Source organism: Monodon monoceros, unplaced genomic scaffold (genome assembly GCF_005190385.1).
Source record: "Monodon monoceros isolate NGI ecotype Baffin Bay Population unplaced genomic scaffold, NGI_Narwhal_1 Super_Scaffold_7, whole genome shotgun sequence".
In the NCBI taxonomy this organism is placed as follows: domain Eukaryota; kingdom Metazoa; phylum Chordata; class Mammalia; order Artiodactyla; family Monodontidae; genus Monodon; species Monodon monoceros.
In genome coordinates, this window is record NW_021703784.1 from 56808791 (window position 1) to 56827640 (window position 18850).

General features: G+C 40.5%; 1 protein-coding gene across 4 annotated transcripts in view; it reads left to right on the forward strand.

Annotated features, from left to right (window-relative positions):
• FAM168A (family with sequence similarity 168 member A) overlaps positions 1-18850 on the forward strand; it is a 201692-nt gene that overhangs the window by 133270 nt on the left and 49572 nt on the right. The gene's annotated exons all lie outside the window — the stretch shown is intronic.

Here is an 18850-nt window from a genome sequence, read left to right on the forward strand (position 1 = left end):
TCTTCTGCCTCAGTTATTCTGCTATTGATTCCTTCTAGTGTATTTTTCTTTTCAGTTATTGTACTGTTCATCTGTTTGTTTGTTCTCTAATTCTTCTAGGTCTTTGTTAAACGTTTCTTGTATCTTCTTGATCTTTGCCTCCATTCTTTTTCCGAGGTCCTGGATCATCTCACTATCATTATTCTAAATTCTTTTTCTGGAAGATTGCCCATCTCCACTTCATTTAGTTGTTTTTCTGGGGTTTTATCTTGTTCTGTCATGTGGTACATAGTCCTCTGCCTTTTCATTTTGCTGTCTGTGAATGTGGTTTTCATTCCAGAGGCTGCAGGATTGTAGTTCTTCTTGCTTCTTATCTATCTGCTTCTATAGATTTGCCCTTTCTGAACATTTTGTATAAATGGAATCACACCATGTGTTGTCTTTCGCTCTGGCTTCTTAAACTTAGCCCAGTATTTTCGAGGTTAATTCATGCTGTGATATGTATCAGTGGTTTGTTCCTTTTTATTGTTGATATCATTGATATTTTTATTAAATTTTAAAAATTGTTTTCTTAGTGGTTGCTTTGGGGATTAAATATATATCTTCATTTTTTACAAATTACATATTGATTATAATCTACTTCAAATATAAACTAACTTAATTTCAATAAAATTTAGAAACTTTGTTCAGGTGTAGCTCCATTTTCCCTGTCTTTTACTTTGCGCCCTTGTTTTTCTGTAAATTAAATCTTTATATGTTCATATACCCAACAATATAGTTTTAAAGTTATTGTATAGAACTGTCTTTTAAGTGTATTAAGAGAAAAATATTTATACTATCTTTATATTTACCTACGTAATTGCCTTTACTGGTGCTCTTTATCTTTTCATGTGGATTTGAATTGCTCTGTAGTGCCGTTTCCTTTCAGCCAGAAGGCTTTAAGTATGTCTTTAGGGTTTTTGAAAGGCAGGTTGCTAGCAGTGAATCATCTCAGTTGTTATCTATTTGGGAATGTCTTTATGCCTTTAATTTTGGATTTTTTAAAAAATTAATTTATTTAAATTTTTGGCTGTGTTGGGTCTTTATTGCTGCCCACGGTCTTTCTCTAGTTGAGGAGAGCGGCGGCTGCTCTTCGTTGTGGTGCGTGGGCTTCTCATTGCAGTGGCTTCTCTTGTTGCAGAGCATAGGCTCTAGGCACGCAGGCTTCAGTAGTTGTGGCATGTGGGCTCAGTAGTTGTGACTTGTGGGCTCTAGAGCACAGGCTCAATAGTTGTGGCTCACGGGCTTAGTTGCTCCGTGGCATGTGGGATCTTCACGTACCAGGGCTTGAGCCCATGTCCCCTGCACTGGCAGGCAGATTCTTAACCACTATGCCACCAGGGAAGTCCCTTACGTTTAATTTTGAATGATAGTTTTACTGGGATCAGAAATCATGGTTGGTACTTTTTTTTCTTTCTTTCAGCACATTTATTATTCCACTGCTGCTGGCCTCCATTGTTTCTAATGAGAATTGAGCTGTTAATCTTATTGTTGATCCCTTTTATCTGATAAGCTTTTTCTCTTGCCACTTTCAAAATTTTCTCTTTGGCTTTCAACAGTTAATGATGTGTACAGGTGTGGCTCTTTTTGTGTTTAGCCCACTTGGAGTTCACTGTCTTGGGTGTAGTTTAATGTTTGTTTGTTTGTTTTTAAAATCAAATTTGGGAAGCTTTTGATGATTATATCTTCAGATATTTTTTCTACTCCTTTCTTTCTTCTTGCTAGAACTCCCATTACTTGTAATGTTGGTTTGCTCCAGAGTTTCCCACAGGTCTCTGACTTCATTTTTTCTTTTTGTTTTTTAGATTGCATTATCTATGTTGATCTCTCTTTGAGTTCTATGATTCTTTGTTCTGCCAGCTCAGATTTGTTTTTGAGTCCTCTTGAATGTTTCATTTCAGAATACAACTTCCAGGGACTTCCCTGGTGGTCCAGCATTTAAGACTCTGCACTTCCACTACAGGGGGCATGGGTTCGATCCCTAGTCGGGGAACTAAGTTCCAACATGCCGTGCAGCACGGCCAAAAGTGAAAAAACAAAACAAAACAAATAATTTCCATTTGGTTCATTTTATAATTTCTATTTATTGACATTCTCTATTTGATGAGTAATTATCATCATACTTTCATTTAATTCTTTAAATATGGCTTCCTTTAGTTCTTTAAAGTACTTATAATAGCTGCTTTGAAATATTTATCTGCTGATTCCAACATCTGGGCCCCCATAGAGGCAATATCTATACGTAGTCTCCTGTTTTTTTCCCCCCTGGTAAATGGGTCACACTTCCCTCTTTCTTTGCATGTTTTATGATTTTTTTTTTGTTGAAAAACTATGTTTTAGATAATATAGCAACTCTTGATTCAGATTCTTCCACCACTAGCAGATGGGAGGGTTGTTGCTGGGTTTTTTTTGTGTTTTTGTTTTTTTTTTTTCTTTTTGGTTTATTCAGTGACTTGTTCAGACAATTCTGTATCTGTCTCCTTTGTAGTGTGTAACTGCTGATGTCTCTCTCTCTTTTTAACCATACATATTTATTTAATTATTTATTTAACATGCAAGTAGTTTATTCTGGTCATATTTTTTAAATTATTGTTTTAATTTTTAAACTTGGCTTCTTAAAGGTCACCCTTTGGGTCAGTATAGATTAGTGATCAACAATGACTGGCTTCAATCCTAGGCCAAGAAATCTTCTACCCTTTGTTGATGGATTTGTTTGTTGAAATGCATTCAGATGCATTTGTTTGTTGGAATGCATTCAAAGTCCAGGCAATTTGCAGTTCTGCTCCAACCTTTACTTTCAGTGTGTTCAAGACCTTACATTCACATAGGATCAGTAGATAGCTAGGACCTCTCCAGTTTCTCCTTAGCAGGTATGAAACCTTATAGATCACCAGGGATCCCATAGTGGGTCTTATGTTTTGTTCCCCAGCACTCCCTTTAAAATTTCTGGCTTATCTGCAGGCCTGTTGCCTGCCCTAACGAGCATTATGACCTTAGGCCAACTGTAGTAGTGGCCTTCCTGGATAACTTACTATTGTTCCCCAGATTGTCCCTCTATTGTTTTTGACAATGACCCTGGGCAATATCCAGAGCAAATTTTCTACGCTCAGCTTCAAATTAAATCAGCCCACTCTGGCAAGAGTCATCCTCTTGTCCTGGCCTGATGGAATTACCCCCAGGGAGCTGGGGGTTGTGGAGTAGGAGCAGCTTCAGGCTAAAATGCCACAGATTCTCACTGTTCTTAATATGGTTCAGTAATTCTTCTTGAATAAACATTTCTTAACTTGATGTATGCCTTTGGTTAATTTTCAGAGGCCCGAAATGGTTGTTTTTGACAATCTTGTTCAGTTTTATTGTTGCTTTTAGGGAAGAGTTTGCTAAGCAGTTTAGGTATTCCAGAAGTTCCACTTCCTTGTATTACTTATGGCATCTTTATTTTTATTTAACTTTTAAAATTCCCTAGCTAGACCATAACCTCCTTTGGGCAGACACTATCTATATCTTTTCCCTACAGTGTCCATCCTAATATGCATTAAAACTTTAAGCTTTAATTTCTTTATCTGTCTGATGAAATTAATAATCCTTGTGTTGCTTACTTCAAAGGATCAAGTGAAATAGTGGCTAAAATCTCATTGTAAACTACAGATCTTCCTCAACTTACAATGGGGTTACATCCCAATAAACCCATTGTGAATTGAAAATGCATTTAATACACCTAACCTACCAAACATCATGGTTTAGCCTAGCCTACTTTAAATATGCTCAGAACACAGCAGCCTACAGTTGGGCAAAATCGTCTAACACAAAGTCTATTTTGTAATGTTGACTTTCTCATGTAATTTATTGAATACTATATTTTAAGTGAAAAACAGGATGGTTATATTTTTACAGAATGGTTGCAAGTGTAAATCGGTTCTTTACCCTCCATCACATGGCTGACTTGGAGCTGCAGCTCACTGCTGCTGCTGCTGCCCAGCATCACAAGAGAGTTTTGTGCTACATACCACTAGCTCAGGAAAAGAACAAAATTCAGAATTCAAAGTATGTTCCTACTGAATGCGTATTGCTTTGATACCATTGTAAAGTTGAAAAATCTTAAGCGAACCATCCTGATTTGGGGACCATCTGTATAAGCTTTGTAAATGGTAAAGTTCTTTTTTTTTTGCGGTACACGGGCCTCTCACTGTTGTGGCCTCTCCCATTGCGGAGCGCAGGCTCAGCGGCCATGGCTCAGGGGCCCAGCTGCTCCGCGGCATGTGGGATCTTCCCGGACCGGGGCACGAACCCGTGTCCCCTGCATCAGCAGGCGGACTCTCAACCACTGCGCCACCAGGGAAGCCCAATGGTAAAGTTCTTTAAAAAGTTTTAAGGAGTTTGTAAACTACAACACTGCAACCTGTTGTGCATGTGGTACTTCCAAGTGTTCATCCTTCAACCCTGTAACCTTTTTCTTGTCATTTTGTGCTCATAGATTTTGCTGTTGATTTGAAAGAAATAGTTCAGGTGGTTTTGAGGACAGCAGCAGGCTATTTGCAAAATGGTCTGGGAATGAATGCCAGCTCCACTAGGAGGGAGGTCTTTAGCACCTCTGTCTGTTTTCCTCAGTCGTCATGCCACCACCTGGCTCACCATTGCTTGTTCTGCCCAAGATGAGCTATCGGTAGAGGCTTCTCTGAATATTGGAAGTAAATGCTGTAGAGATGTGAAGCCAAGTAGTTGACTGAGATATGCCAAGAAGTGCCAAGCACCTTGAAACTTTTTCCAGAGTTTTTTGGAGTAGCATGAAGGATGGTTCGTTATTTATTCAACTATGCATTTAGTGCCCATTATATGCTGGTAATATTCTGAGTATTGGGGATACGAGACAAAATAAACAGAATCCTTGTTCTCATGGAACTTATAACTCTAATTGGGGAAAGAATAAACAAATACACAAGAAAATATATCAGTTAGTGATTGGTGTCAATAGGAAAAGTAAAGCAGGAATTGGGGACAGAGAACAGTAGGAGTTATTTTTAGATAGGTTGGTTAAAGAAGTAATTTCTGGCAAGGTGAAATTTGTGCAGAGACCTGAATGAAGTAAGGGAGTATGCCATTTGAATATCTGGGGGAAGGGCATTTTAGGTGTGGGAAAGCGCAAGTGCAAAGACCCTGAGGCATAAGCATACATGTGTGTTCAGGGAATAAGGAGGTCATTGTGAGTGGAGTGGAGAAAGCAAGGGATAGTGGTAGGAGTTGCAACTAGAGAGGAGGGGATGTGAAACCAGATCATATAAGGTCCTGTAGACCTTTATAAGAACTTTGGATTTCATTCTGAATAAGATGGGAAGCTATTGCAGAGTTGTGTTTGCTGACACAAGTAATGTAGACTTACTGTGGTTCAACCCCAGGGAACAGGGGAAATTCCATACTTGGCTCTGGAGAGGGAGCTAGACGGTACTTGCACAGCAGGCACTTATCTTACTTGACTTACTTAAGAAGTAAAATCAGGGCTTCCCTGGTGGCGCAGTGGTTGAGAGTCCGCCTGCCGATGCAGGGGACACGGGTTTGTGCCCCGGCCCGGGAAGATCCCACATGCCGCCAAGTGGCTGAGCCTGTGCGTCCGGAGCCTGTGCTCCGCAATGGGAGAGGCCACAACAGAGAGAGGCCCGCGTACCGCAAAAAAAAAGAAGTAAAATCAGGTTGGATCGGGAGCATATCGCAGCTAAGATCCTAGACAGCTGGCAGTAATAGAAGTCAGGCAGACAGTGCTTTTATTCTCTCATAACTGCCTGTGTGTGTCCAGCAGCGACCCAGTAGGTAGATTTGAACTGCCTCCATGGTGGGATCTATCAGGGTCCAAAAAGAGCACAAAGGGCCCCGAGTTAAAGGAGGGTTAGGGAGGGGCCTGCTATTCCAGAGGAGAAACCAGTGCTGGGTTGGGAGACTAGGGAGACTGGGAAACTCAAACTCATCTAGCACAGTGGAATTAGCTTGGACATTGGAATCAGAAGACCTGGTTATTCTCTCAATTCTTAGTTATGAGACTTTGGGCAAGTGGCTTCATTTCTCTGGACTTAAGTTTATCCACCTATAGTACAGTGAAAATAATACCTATTTTGCAAGATCATTGTGATCTTATGAGACTTATAGGGACTAATAAGGTAAGTCGGTAGCACAGTACTTGTCACCTGGTAGATCTTCAACAAATAGTAGCTGCTGGTAGTAGAGGTAATATTTATAATAGTAGTAATGGTTGTTTACCTTTACAGAATGCTCATTGTATACCAACCATTGTTTTAAGCAGAATTCTTAGGCATCTCAAATTTAAGTCCAAATCCAAATTTCTGTCCTTCACACCAAAACATGCTCCTTTCATAGTTCTCATCCCAGTAAATGGCATTTTTATTATTCCAGTTTCTCAAGTTAACTTTGGAGTCATCCTTGATGTCTTTCTTCCTCTCATACTCTATAGTCAATCTGTTAGTAATTCCCATCAGCTTGATCTTCAGATTATACCCAAAATATGACTACTTCCCACCACCACCACTGCTACCACCCTATTTCAAGCCACCATTACCTTTCATGTGGATCATTTTAATAGCATCCTAACTCATCTCCCTGATTCTCCTCTTGCCTTCCTGCTTTCTGATCTCAGCTCAACAGTCAAAGTAATGTTCTTAAAATGAAGTCAAATCAAGTCACTCTTCTGCTTGAAACACTCCTAATCTCATTTAGAATAAAAAACAACGTCCTTATACTGGCCTACAAGGCTGTACATGATTTGGCCTTCAACACCTGTCTGATCTCACTGCCTACTCTTTTCTCTTTCATTCACTGTGTGTGCTCCAGCTAAACTGGCCTTCATGCTATTTCTCAGACATGGTTCCACTTCAGGGCATTTGCCTTTGCTGTTTTCTCTACTTGGACAGTTTCCCCTCAAGAGACCTGCATGGCTTGCTCCTTCAGCTTTTTCAGGTCTCTGCTTAGATGTCACTCAATAACATTTTCTCTAACTATCTTATTTAAAATTGTACCTCCTCCCCTTGGTACTCCCTATCCACCTTCAGAGGATTTCTCTAGCATTTACTGCCATCTGATATACAGTATATTTTACTTTTTAAAAAAATTTTGTGTCTTCCTCCCCCCTCCCAACTGGAATGTAAGCAGGAATTTTTATTAGTCTCATTCACTGCTGTATCTCAATTCCTCTATCAAGCTGATGTAAGACAAATGGCATTTGACATAGAAAGTCTCAGGCAGTGTCTTCAAACTGGGCATCAAAATATCCTTGGAAACACAAATACATAGATTCCTGAGCCCCATGCCAGATAGAGCATAGAGGATCTTCTATACCATGTGAAGGAGTAGGGATTTTATTCCCAAGGCTTTTGAGGGGAGTAATGCCCTTATCCAACCTATGCTTCAATAAAGAATTCAAGGATTAATTAGAGTTGGTTAGAATGGGGGAAAAGAGTCCTGTTAGGACTGTTTAATATTTCAGACAAGAGATATTGAAATTTGAACTAAAGAGCAGTAGCAATGAGAAAGGTAAGTTTATGAGGACTTGGTGATTGATTGGGTGTGAAAGAGTGGGAGGAATTTAGGATGACTTTCAGGGTTTCTGGCTTAAAGTGCCAGGTGGATAGATTGTCAATAACTGTGAGACGGCCAATACTGGATGGAAGAATGGGCTTGGGGAAGAATGTTGAGTTTAGTTTTGAATGTTGTGAGTTTGAATTGCTTATGGAGTTATCAGGAAGAAACGTTCAGGAAGTAGGTATGTGTGAAAGTAGATGTAGGTGAGTACTGCATTATAATAATTGTTTTAAGAGAGATGTGAATTTCATATATCATGAACTAATCTAGACAACTACAAATCTATTTTCTGTCTCTGTAGATTTGCCTATTCTGGACATTTCAGAAAAATGGAATCACAGAATATGTGGCCTTTTGTGATGGGTTTTTTTCACTCCATATGCTTTCAAGGTTCATCCATGTTGTAGTATGTATCAATACTTCATTCCTTTTTATTTCCAAATATTCCATTGTATGGATATACCACATTTCATTTATCCATTCATAAGTTGAACATTTGGATTGTTTCCACCTTTTGACTATTATGGATAATGCTGCTATGAACATTTGTGTTCATACATTTTCATTTCTTTTGGTATATATCTAGAAGCGGCATTGCTGGGTCATGTGGTAACTCTGTGTTTAACTATTTGAGGAACTGTCAGATGTTTTCCCAAAGTGGCCATATCGTTTTACATTCCCACCAGCATCGTATAAGGGTCTAGATTTCTCCACATCCTTGCCAACACATTTTATTATCTTTTTGATTATAGCCATCCTAGTGTATGTGAAGTGGTATCTCGTGGTTTTGATTTGCATCTTTTCATGTGCTTATTGGCCATATATATAACTTCTTTGAAGAAATGTATGTTGAGATTCTTTTCCCATTTTTTAAATTGGGTTATTGGCCTTTTTATTATTGAGCTAAGAGTTCCTTATATATTTTAAATACAAATCCCTTATGTAAATGGTCTGCAAAAATCTTCTGTCATTCTGTGGGTTGTCTTTCACTTTCTCGATGGTGTCCTTTAGTACACGAAAGCTTTTAGTTTTCCTTGCCTTTTTTTTAAATACATTTATCTATTTATGTATTTATTTTTGGTTGCGTTGGGTCTTCGTTGCTGCACGCAGGCTTTCTCTAGTTCCAGAGAACAGGGGCTACTCTTCGTCGCGGTGCATTTCTCTTGTTGCGGAGCATGGGCTCTAGGTGCGTAGCTTCAGTAGTTGTGGCTCTTGGGCTCAGTAGTTGGGGCTTACAGGCCCTAGAGTGCAGGATCAGTAGTTGTCGCGCACAGGCTTAGTTGCTCAACGGCATGTGGGATCTTCCCGGAACAGGGCTCGAACCCATATTCCGGGCACTGGTAGGTGGATTCTTAACCACTGCGCCACCAGGAAGTCCCAAAAGTTTTTAGTTGTTTTTTTTTTTTAACATCTTTATTGGGGTATAATTGCTTTACAATGTGTTAGTTTCTGCTTTATAACAAAGTGAATCAGTTATACATATACATATGTTCCCATATCTCTTCCCTCTTGCGTCTCCCTCCCTCCCACCCTCCCTATCCCACCCCTCCAGGCGGTCACAAAGCACCGAGCTGATCTCCCTGTGCTATGCGGCTGCTTCCCACTAGCTATCTACCTTACGTTTGGTAGTGTATATATGTCCATGCCTCTCTCTCGCTTTGTCACAGCTACCCTTCCCCCTCCCCATATCCTCAAGTCCGTTCTCTAATAGGTCTGTGTCTTTATTCCTGTCTTACCCCTAGGTTCTTCATGACATTTTTTTCCCTTAAATTCCATATATATGTGTTAGCATACGGTATTTGTCTTTCCCTTTCTGATTTACTTCACTCTGTATGAAAGACTCTAGGTCTATCCACCTCATTACAAACAGCTCAATTTCGTTTCTTTTTATGGCTGAGTAATATTCCATTGTATGTATGTGCCACATCTTCTTTATCCATTCATCCGATGATGGACACTTAGGTTGTTTCCATCTCTGGGCTATTGTAAATAGAGCTGCGATGAATATTTTGATACATGACTCTTTTTGAATTATGGTTTTCTCAGGGTATATACCCAGTAGTGGGATTGCTGGGTCATATGGTAGTGCTATTTGTAGTTTTTTAAGGAACATCCATACTGTTCTCCATAGTGGCTGTACCAATTCACATTCCCACCAGCAGTGCAAGAGTGTTCCCTTTTCTCCACACCCTCTCCAGCATTTATTGTTTCTAGATTTTTTGATGATGGCCATTCTGACTAGTGTGAGATGATATCTCATTGTAGTTTTGATTTGCGTTTCTCTAATGATTAATGATGTTGAGCATTCTTTCATGTGTTTGTTGGCATTCTGTATATCTTCTTTGGAGAAATGTCTATTTAGGTCTTCTGCCCATTTTTGGATTGGGTTGTTTGTTTTTTTGTTATTGAGCTGCATGAGCTGCTTGTAAATTTTGGAGATAATCCTTTGTCAGTTGCTTCATTTGCAAATATTTTCTCCCATTCTGAGGGTTGTCTTTTGGTCTTGTTTATGGTTTCCTTTGCTGTGCAAAAGCTTTTAAGTTTCATTAGGTCCCATTTGTTTATTTTTGGTTTTATTTCCATTTCTCTAGGAGTTGGGTCAAAAAGGATCTTGCTGTGATTTATGTCATAGAGTGTTCTGCCTATGTTTTCCTCTAAGAGTTTTATAGTGTCTGTCCTTACATTTAGGTCTTTAATCCATTTTGAGCTTATTTTTGTGTATGGTGTTAGGGAGTGTTCTAATCTCATACTTTTACATGTACCTGTCCAGTTTTCCCAGCACCACTTATTGAAGAGGCTGTCCTTTCTCCACTGTACATTCCTGCCTCCTTTATCAAAGATAAGGTGACCATATGTGCGTGGGTTTATCTCTGGGCTTTCTATCCTGTTCCATTGATCTTTCTGTTTTTGTGCCAGTACCATACTGTCTTGATTATTGTAGCTTTGTAGTATAGTCTGAAGTCAGGGAGCCTGATTCCTCCAGCTCCGTTTTTTGTTCTCAAGATTGCTTTGGCTATTTGGGGTCTTTTGTGTTTCCATACAAATTGTGAAATTTTTTGTTCTAGTTCTGTGAAAAATGTCAGTGGTAGTTTGATAGGGATTGCATTGAATCTGTAGATTGCTTTGGGTAGTAGAGTCATTTTCACAATGTTGATTCTTCCAATCCAAGAACATGGTATATCTCTCCATCTGTTTGTATCATCTTTAATGTCTTTCATCAGTGTCTTATAATTTTCTGCATACAGGTCTTTTGTCTCCTTAGGTAGGTTTATTCCTAGATATTTTATTCTTTTTGTTGCAGTGGTAAATGGGAGTGTTTTCTTGATTTCACTTTCAGATTTTTCATCATTAGTGTATAGGAATGCCAGAGACTTCTGTGCATTAATTTTGTATCCTGCTACTTTATCAAATTCATTGATTAGCTCTAGTAGTTTTCTGGTAGCATCTTTAGGATTCTCTATGTATAGTAGCATGTCATCTGCAAACAGTGACAGCTTTACTTCTTCTTTTCCGATTTGGATTCCTTTTATTTCCTTTTCTTCTCTGATTGCTGTGGCTAAAACTTCCAAAACTATGTTGAATAAGAGTGGTGAGAGTGGACAACCTTGTCTTGTTCCTGATCTTAGTGGAAATGCTTTCAGTTTTTCACCATTGAGGATGATGTTGGCTGTGGGTTTGTCATATATGGCCTTTTTTATGTTTAGGAAAGTTCCCTCTATGCCTACTTTCTGCAGGGTTTTTATCATAAATGGGTGTTGAATTTTGTCGAAAGCTTTCTCTGCATCTATTGAGATGATCATATGTTTTTTCTCCTTCAGTTTGGTAATATGGTTTATCACATTGATTGCTTTGCGTATATTGAAGAATCCTTGCATTCCTGGAATAAACCCCACTTGATCATGGTATATGATCCTTTTAATGTGCTGTTGGATTCTGTTTGCTAGTATTGTGTTGAGGATTTTTGCATCTATGTTCATCAGTGATACGGGCTTGTAGTGTTCTTTCTTTGTGACATCCTTGTCTGGTTTTGGTATCAAGGTGATGGTGGCCTCGTAGAATGAATTTGGGAGTGTTCCTCCCTCTGCTATATTTTGGAAGAGTTTGAGAAGGATAGGTGTTAGCTCTTCTCTAAATGTTTGATAGAATTCACCTGTGAAGCCATCTGGTCCTGGACTTTTGTTTGTTGGAAGATTTTTAATCACAGTTTCAATTTCAGTGCTTGTGATTGGTCTGTTCATATTTTCTATTTCTTCCTGATTCAGTCTTGGCAGGTTGTGCATTTCTAAGAATTTGTCCATTTCTTCCAGGTTGTCCATTTTATTGGCATAGAGTTGCTTGTAGTAATTTCTCATGATCTTTTGTATTTCTGCAGTGTCAGTTGTTACTTCTCCTTTTTCATTTCTAATTCTATTGATTTGAGTCTTCTCCCTTTTTTTCTTGATGAGTCTGGCTAATGGTTTATCTATTTTGTTTATCTTCTCGAAGAACCAGCTTTTAGTTTTATTGATCTTTGCTATTGTTTCCTTCATTTCTTTTTCATTTATTTCTGATCTGATTTTTATGATTTCTTTCCTTCTGCTAACTTTGGGTTTTTTTTGTTCTTCATTCTCTAATTGATTTAGGTGCAAGGTTAGGTTGTTTATTCGAGATGTTTCCTGTTTCTTAAGGTGGGCTTGTATTGCTATAAACTTCCCTCTTAGAACTGCTTTTGCTGCATCCCATAGGTTTTGGGTTGTCATGTCTCCATTGTCATTTGTTTCTAGGTATTTTTTGATTTCCTCTTTGATTTCTTCAGTGATCACTTCGTTATTAAGTAGTATATTGTTTAGCCTCCATGTGTTTGTATTTTTTGCACATCTTTTCCCTTAATTGGTATCTAGTCTCATAGTGTTGTGGTCGGAAAATATACTTGATACAATTTCAAATTTCTTAAATTTACCAAGGCTTGATTTGTGACCCAAGATATGATCTATCCTGGAGAATGTTCCATGAGCACTTGAGAAAAATGTGTATTCTGTTGTTTTTGGATGGAGTGTCCTATAAATATCAGTTAAGTCCATCTTGTTTAATGTATCATTTAAAGCCTGTGTTTCCTTATTTATTTTCATTTTGGATGATCTGTCCATTGGTGAAAGTGGCATGTTAAAGTCCCCTACTATGAATGTGTTGCTGTCAATTTCCCCTTTTATGGCTGTTAGTATTTGCCTTATTTATTGAGGTGCTCCTATGTTGGGTAAATAAATATTGACAATCGTTATATCTTCTTCTTGGATCGATCCCTTGATCATTATGTAGTGTCCTTCTTTGTCTCTTCTAATAGTCTTTATTTTAAAGTCTATTTTGTCTGATATGAGAATTGCTACTCCAGCTTTCTCTTGGTTTCCATTTGCATGGAATATCTTTTTCCATCCCCTTACTTTCAGTCTGTATGTGTCTCTAGGTCTGAAGTGGGTCTCTTATAGACAGCATATATATGGGTTTTGTTTTTGTATCCATTCAGCCAATCTGTGTCTTTTGGTGGGAGCATTTAGTCCATTTACATTTAAGGTAATTATCGATATGTATGTTCCTATTCCCATTTTCTAAATTGTTTTGGGTTTGTTATTGTAGGTCTTTTCCTTCTCTTGTGTTTCTTGCCTAGAGAAGTTCCTTTAGCATTTGTTGTAAAGCTGATTTGGTGGTGCTGAACTCTCTCAGCTGTTGCTTGTCTGTAAAGGTTTTAATTTCTCCATCAAATCTGAATGAGATCCTTGCTGGGTAGAGTAATCTTGGTTGCACGTTTTTCTCCTTCATCACTTTAAATATGTCCTGCCAGTCCCTTCTGGCTTGCAGAGTTTCTGCTGAAAGATCAGCTGTTAACCTTATGGGGATTCCCTTGTGTGTTATTTGTTGTTTTTCCCTTGCTGCTTTTAATATGTTTTCCTTGTATTTAATTTTTGACAGTTTGATTAATATGTGTCTTGGCGAATTTCTCCTTGGATTTATCCTGTATGGGACTCTCTGTGCTTCCTGGACTTGATTAACTATTTCCTTTCCCATATTAGGGAAGTTTTCAACTATAATCTCTTCAAATATTTTCTCAGTCCCTTTCTTTTTCTCTTCTTCTTCTGGAACCCCTATAATTTGAATTTTGGTGCGTTTCATGTTGTCCCAGAGGTCTCTGAGACTGTCCTCCGTTCTTTTCATTCTTTTTTCTTTATTCTGCTTTGCAGTAGTTATTTCTAGTATTTTATCTTCCAGGTTACGTATCCATTCTTCTGCCTCAGTTATTCTGCTATTGATCCCATCTAGAGTATTTTTCATTTCATTTATTGTGTTGTTCATTATTGTTTGTTTCATCTTTAGTTTTTCTAGGTCCTTGTTTAATGTTTCTTGCATTTTGTCTATTCTATTTCCAAGATTTTGGATCATCTTTACTATCATTATTCTGAATTCTTTTTCAGGTAGACTGCCTATTTCCTCTTCATTTGTTAGGTCTGGTGGGTTTTTATCTTGCTCCTTCATCTGCTGTGTGTTTTTCTGTTTTCTCATTTTGCTTATCTTACTGTGTTTGGGGTCTACTTTTAGCAGGCTGCAGGTTCGTAGTTTCCGTTGTTTTTGGTGTCTGCCCCCAGTGGCTAAGGTTGGTTCAGTGTGTTGTGTAGGCTTCCTGGTGGAGGGGACTAGTGCCTGTGTTCTGGTGGATGAGGCTGGATCTTGTCTCTCTGGTGGGCAGGTCCACGTCTGGTGGTGTGTTTTGGGGTGTCTGTGGACTTATTATGATTTTAGGCAGCCTCTCTGCTAATGGGTGGGGTTGCATTCCTTTTTGCTAGTTGTTTGGCATAGGGTGTCCAGCACTGTAGCTTGCTGGTCGTTGAGTGAAGCTGGGTGCTGGTGTTGAGATGGAGATCTCTGGGAGATTTTCACCGTTTGGTATTATGTGGAGCGGGAGGTCTCTTGTTGACCAGTGTCCTGAAGTTGGCTCTCCCACCTCAGAGGCATAGCACTGACTCCTGGCTGCAGCACCAAGAGCCTTTCATCCACACAGCGCAGAACAAAAGGGAGAAAAAGTAGAGAGAAAGAATTAGTAGAAGTAGGAAGAAAGAAAGGAAGGAAGGAAGGAAGAAAGAAGAAAGGAAGGAAAGAAGGAAAGAAAGAAAAGAAAGAAAAAAGAAAGAAAGAAAAGAAAGGAGGGAGGGAGGGATGGTGGGAGGAAGGAAGGAAGGAAGGAGGGAAGGAAGGAAAAAAGAAAGAAAGAAGATAAAGTAAAATAAAATAAAATAAAGTTATAAATTAAAACATAATTATTAAGAAAACAATAATGGACGGATAGAACCTTAGGACAAATGGTGGAAGCAAAGCTATACAAACAAAATCTCATACAGAAGCATACACATACACATTCACAAAAAGGGGAAAAAATCATAAATCTTGCTCTCAAAGTCCACCTCCTCAATTTGGAATGATTTTTTGTCTAAGGGAGGGAGGGAGGGAGGGAGGGAGGGAGGGAGGGAGGGAAGGAAGATAAAGTAAAATAAAATAGTTATTAAAATAAAAAATAATTATTAAGAAAAAAAAAATTTTTAATAACAAAAAAACACCAGACGGATAGAACCCTAGGACAAATGGTGGAAGCAAAGCTATACAGACAAAATCTCACACAGAAGCATACACATACACACTCACAAAAAGAGGAAAAGGGGAAAAAAATCATAAATCTTGTTCTCAAAGCCCACCTCCTGAATTTGGGATGATTCGTTGTCTATTCATGTATTCCACAGATTCAGGGTACATCTAGTTGGTTGTGGAGCTTTAATCCGCTGCTTCTGAGGCTGCTGGGAGAGATTTCCCTTTCTCTTCTTTGTTCTCACAGCTCCCAGGGGCTCAGCTTTGGATTTGGCCCCGCCTCTGCGTGTAGGTCGCAGGAGGGCGTCTGTTTTTCGCTCAGACAGGACGGGGTTAAAGGATCCGCTGATTCGGGGGCTCTGGCTCACTCAGGCCGGGGGGAGGGAGGGGCACGGAGTGCCGGAAGATCCTGCGGCGGCAGAGAGCGGCGTGACGTTGCACCAGCGTGAGGCGCGCCGTACGTTCTCCCGGGGAAGTTGTCCCTGTTTCCCGGGAACCTGGCAGTGGCGGGCTGCCCAGGCTCCCCGGAAGGGGTGTGTGGAGAGTGACCTGTGCTCGCACACAGGCTTCTTGGCGGCAGCAGCAGCCTTAGCGTCTCATGCCCGTCTCTGGGGTCCGTGCTTTTAGCTGCAGCTTGTGCCCGTCTCTGGAGCTCCTTTAAGCAGTGCTCTTAATCCCCTCTCCTCTCGCACCAGGAAACAAAGAGGCAAGAAAAAGTCTCTTGCCTCTTCGGCAGCTCCAGACCTTTTCCCGGACTCCCTACTGGCTAGCCGTGGCGCACTAACCCCCTTCAGGCTGTGTTCACGCAGCCAACCCCAGTCCTCTCCCTGCGCTCCGACCGTAGCCTGAGCCTCAGCTCGCAGCCCCGCCCGCCCCAGCGGGTGAGCAGACAAGCCTCTCCGGCTGGCGAGTGCCGGTTGGCACCGATTCTCTGTGCGGGAATCTCTCCACTTTGCCCTCCTCACCCCTGTTGCTGGGCTCTCCTCCACGGCTCCGAAGCTCCCCCCCTCCGCCACCCCCAGTCTCCACCCGCGAAGGGGCTTCCTAGTGTGTGGAAACCTTTCCTCCTTCACAGCTCCCTCCCACTGGTGCAGGTCCCGTCCCTATTCTTTTGTCTCTGTTTTTTCTTTTTTTCTTTTGCCCTACCCAGGTACGTGGGGAGTTTCTTGCCTTTTGGGAGGTCTGAGGTCTTCTGCCAGCGTTCAGTAGGTGTTCTGTAGGAGTTGTTCCACGTTTAGATGTATTTCTGGTGTATTTGTGGGGAGGAAGGTGATCTCCGCGTCTTACTCTTCCGCCATATTCCGCTCGTCCCGTCCGCACCGTGCAGTCCACGTCGCATTGGCAAAGTCAGCCGGCTGCTCCGTCTAAACCCTGTCTGGCTTCCCTGAGGCCTTGGTGGAAGGTGTGACGACCCCAGCATGTCTGTCCTAGGCCAAGAAGTGGAGACGGCCTTCCCCTCACCCCGCCGCTCTCTGCTGGACTCTGCAGAGCCGCGTGTACCCGGGGCAGCACACCCTCCCCCGCGGTCGCCAGGTTTTAGTTTTGATGAATCCATTTTATCTATTTTTTTCCTTTCGTTGTTTGTGCTATTGGTATCATAATTACCATTGCCAAATCCGAGGTCACAAAGGTTTAGGCTATCTTTTCTTCTTTCTTCTAAGAGTTTTATGTTTTTAGCGCTCTCATTTAGGTCTTTGATCCATTTGGGGTGCTAATCTTGACCTTGTCCCTTACTTTGTGACCTCGGACTGTTCATTTGCCTTTTTCAGCCTCACTTATTTCATCTGTTAAAATAAAAGTTGATATGTGAGTGCACAAAACAACAACAGAAAACAGATCAGTGGTTGCCACAGCTGGGAGTTGTGAGCAGGGTATTGACCACAAAGATGAGAGAACTTTTGGGGGTGATGAAAATACTTTGTATCTTAATTGTGGTGATGTTTGTACAACTATATACATTTTTCAGGGCTCATAGAACTGGATACCTAAAAGTAAATTTTACTGTACATATGTTATACCTCAGTAAACCTAGCTTTAAAAAAAAACAACACAAAAGCCTTACAACAACTCTACAAAGTATGTGTTATTCTTTTCCATTTTGAGGCTAGAGGAAACTGATACTTAGGAAAGTTAGTGGACTTGCCTATGGTCCCACATTTGGTATGTGGCAGTTCTAGGATTTTAACCTAAATCTGCCTGATTGTAGAGCTTGTGATCTTCCTACTCATTTTTAGCCTGTCCCTGACAGTGTGTGGATTCTATTGTAAAAGGCTAACCTTCTCGTGGAAGCCAGGAACCCTGTCTGCCTGTGAGCCACTCCCCAGAAGTAGCTGTCTTATTCTTATTCCAAATTCTGAACCCCTGGCAGATCTCATTTCTGCCAGTCATTAATTGAGATTGGAATCCATGCTGTTGTGGAGTGCTACTCAGGCATGGTCTCCTGAGACTGTGGCCCTCATTTTGGAGCATCAGGAGACCAGTTTCAAAACTGATGAGTTTCTTTGGTTATGAAAAGCAATTTCTAACTTTGTCCAGTCAGCAGCACAGAGTACCTTCTCCGTAGGAGAGTGCTCAGATGTTTACAGGGCCCGTTGTGCTGCTTAGCACAGTCTTCCTTACTCTGGCTTATTTAGCAGAGAACCGGTCGGGTGGAAGAGAGATCCAAGGCAATCACCGTCATCATTTACATCTGCATGCCACTTTATAGTTTGCAGTGTATTTTAACATCTGTGAACTCTCTTAATTTTCTTAGCACCTTGCCAGGAGAGTGCTTATATTTAGAGAGAGTGTATTCTTGGATAACTCTGGCTGCGTGTCTTTTCCTTAAATTGTGCTGGAATGTGTATATCTCCTGTAACTTTTATCCTCGAATTGTTCTAGTTTCAGTTTGTCACCTGGTGGTAGTTTCATCTAGCCTCTTGCCCTGGGATGATTTGGCAGCACTGCGCATTGGGTACATTTCAAGTTCTATCCTCTGAATTTGACCAACATCATTTCCTTTTTTGTCTGTTTGACTGCCCCACCTTCCTCTCTTTGGGAACCCATCTTTCATCCACCTCTCATTCCAGAACCCTGGACAGAGTAATCTCAGAGCAATCGTCATCAAGCCAGCTGTTGACTTTAACAGCTTGTCTTCAATGTTTGACTTGTTTCCTATCCTGAGGTGCTATGAGAGAAGTTAATGACCTAAAAAATTGCCCATCTATCATGTGAGCCTAGTTAGGAGGGAATTGTTTGATTTTTTATGACGTGTAAATAATAGTTTGGAGACATTTTCAAACATGTGTTGGCCTGTGTGTCAGAGCTGGTTCCCTAAACAAGGTGGGACAAATTGGCTGGGTAATAGAGCTTAATGACAGATTTTCCATTAATCAGAATGGAGACCGTGCTTTATTAAGGTAATTAACAGATCACTTGTGCAGGTGATACTTATTGCACAGAAATTTCCAAGTTTCTTTCCCTTGAATAAGCTTTGAAAGAGATCTTGGCTATGTTTCCTTGTTTGCATTAAAATGATCAATGGCAGTAAATTCCCGTTTTTTTCCAAAACTGCTAGTAACTAGTATCCTGTCCTCTGTAAGTGCAAAAGGTGGGTGACACACTTGCTGCTCTTCCAGCAGTCTGTGTGTTTATCACCAGGTACTCGGGC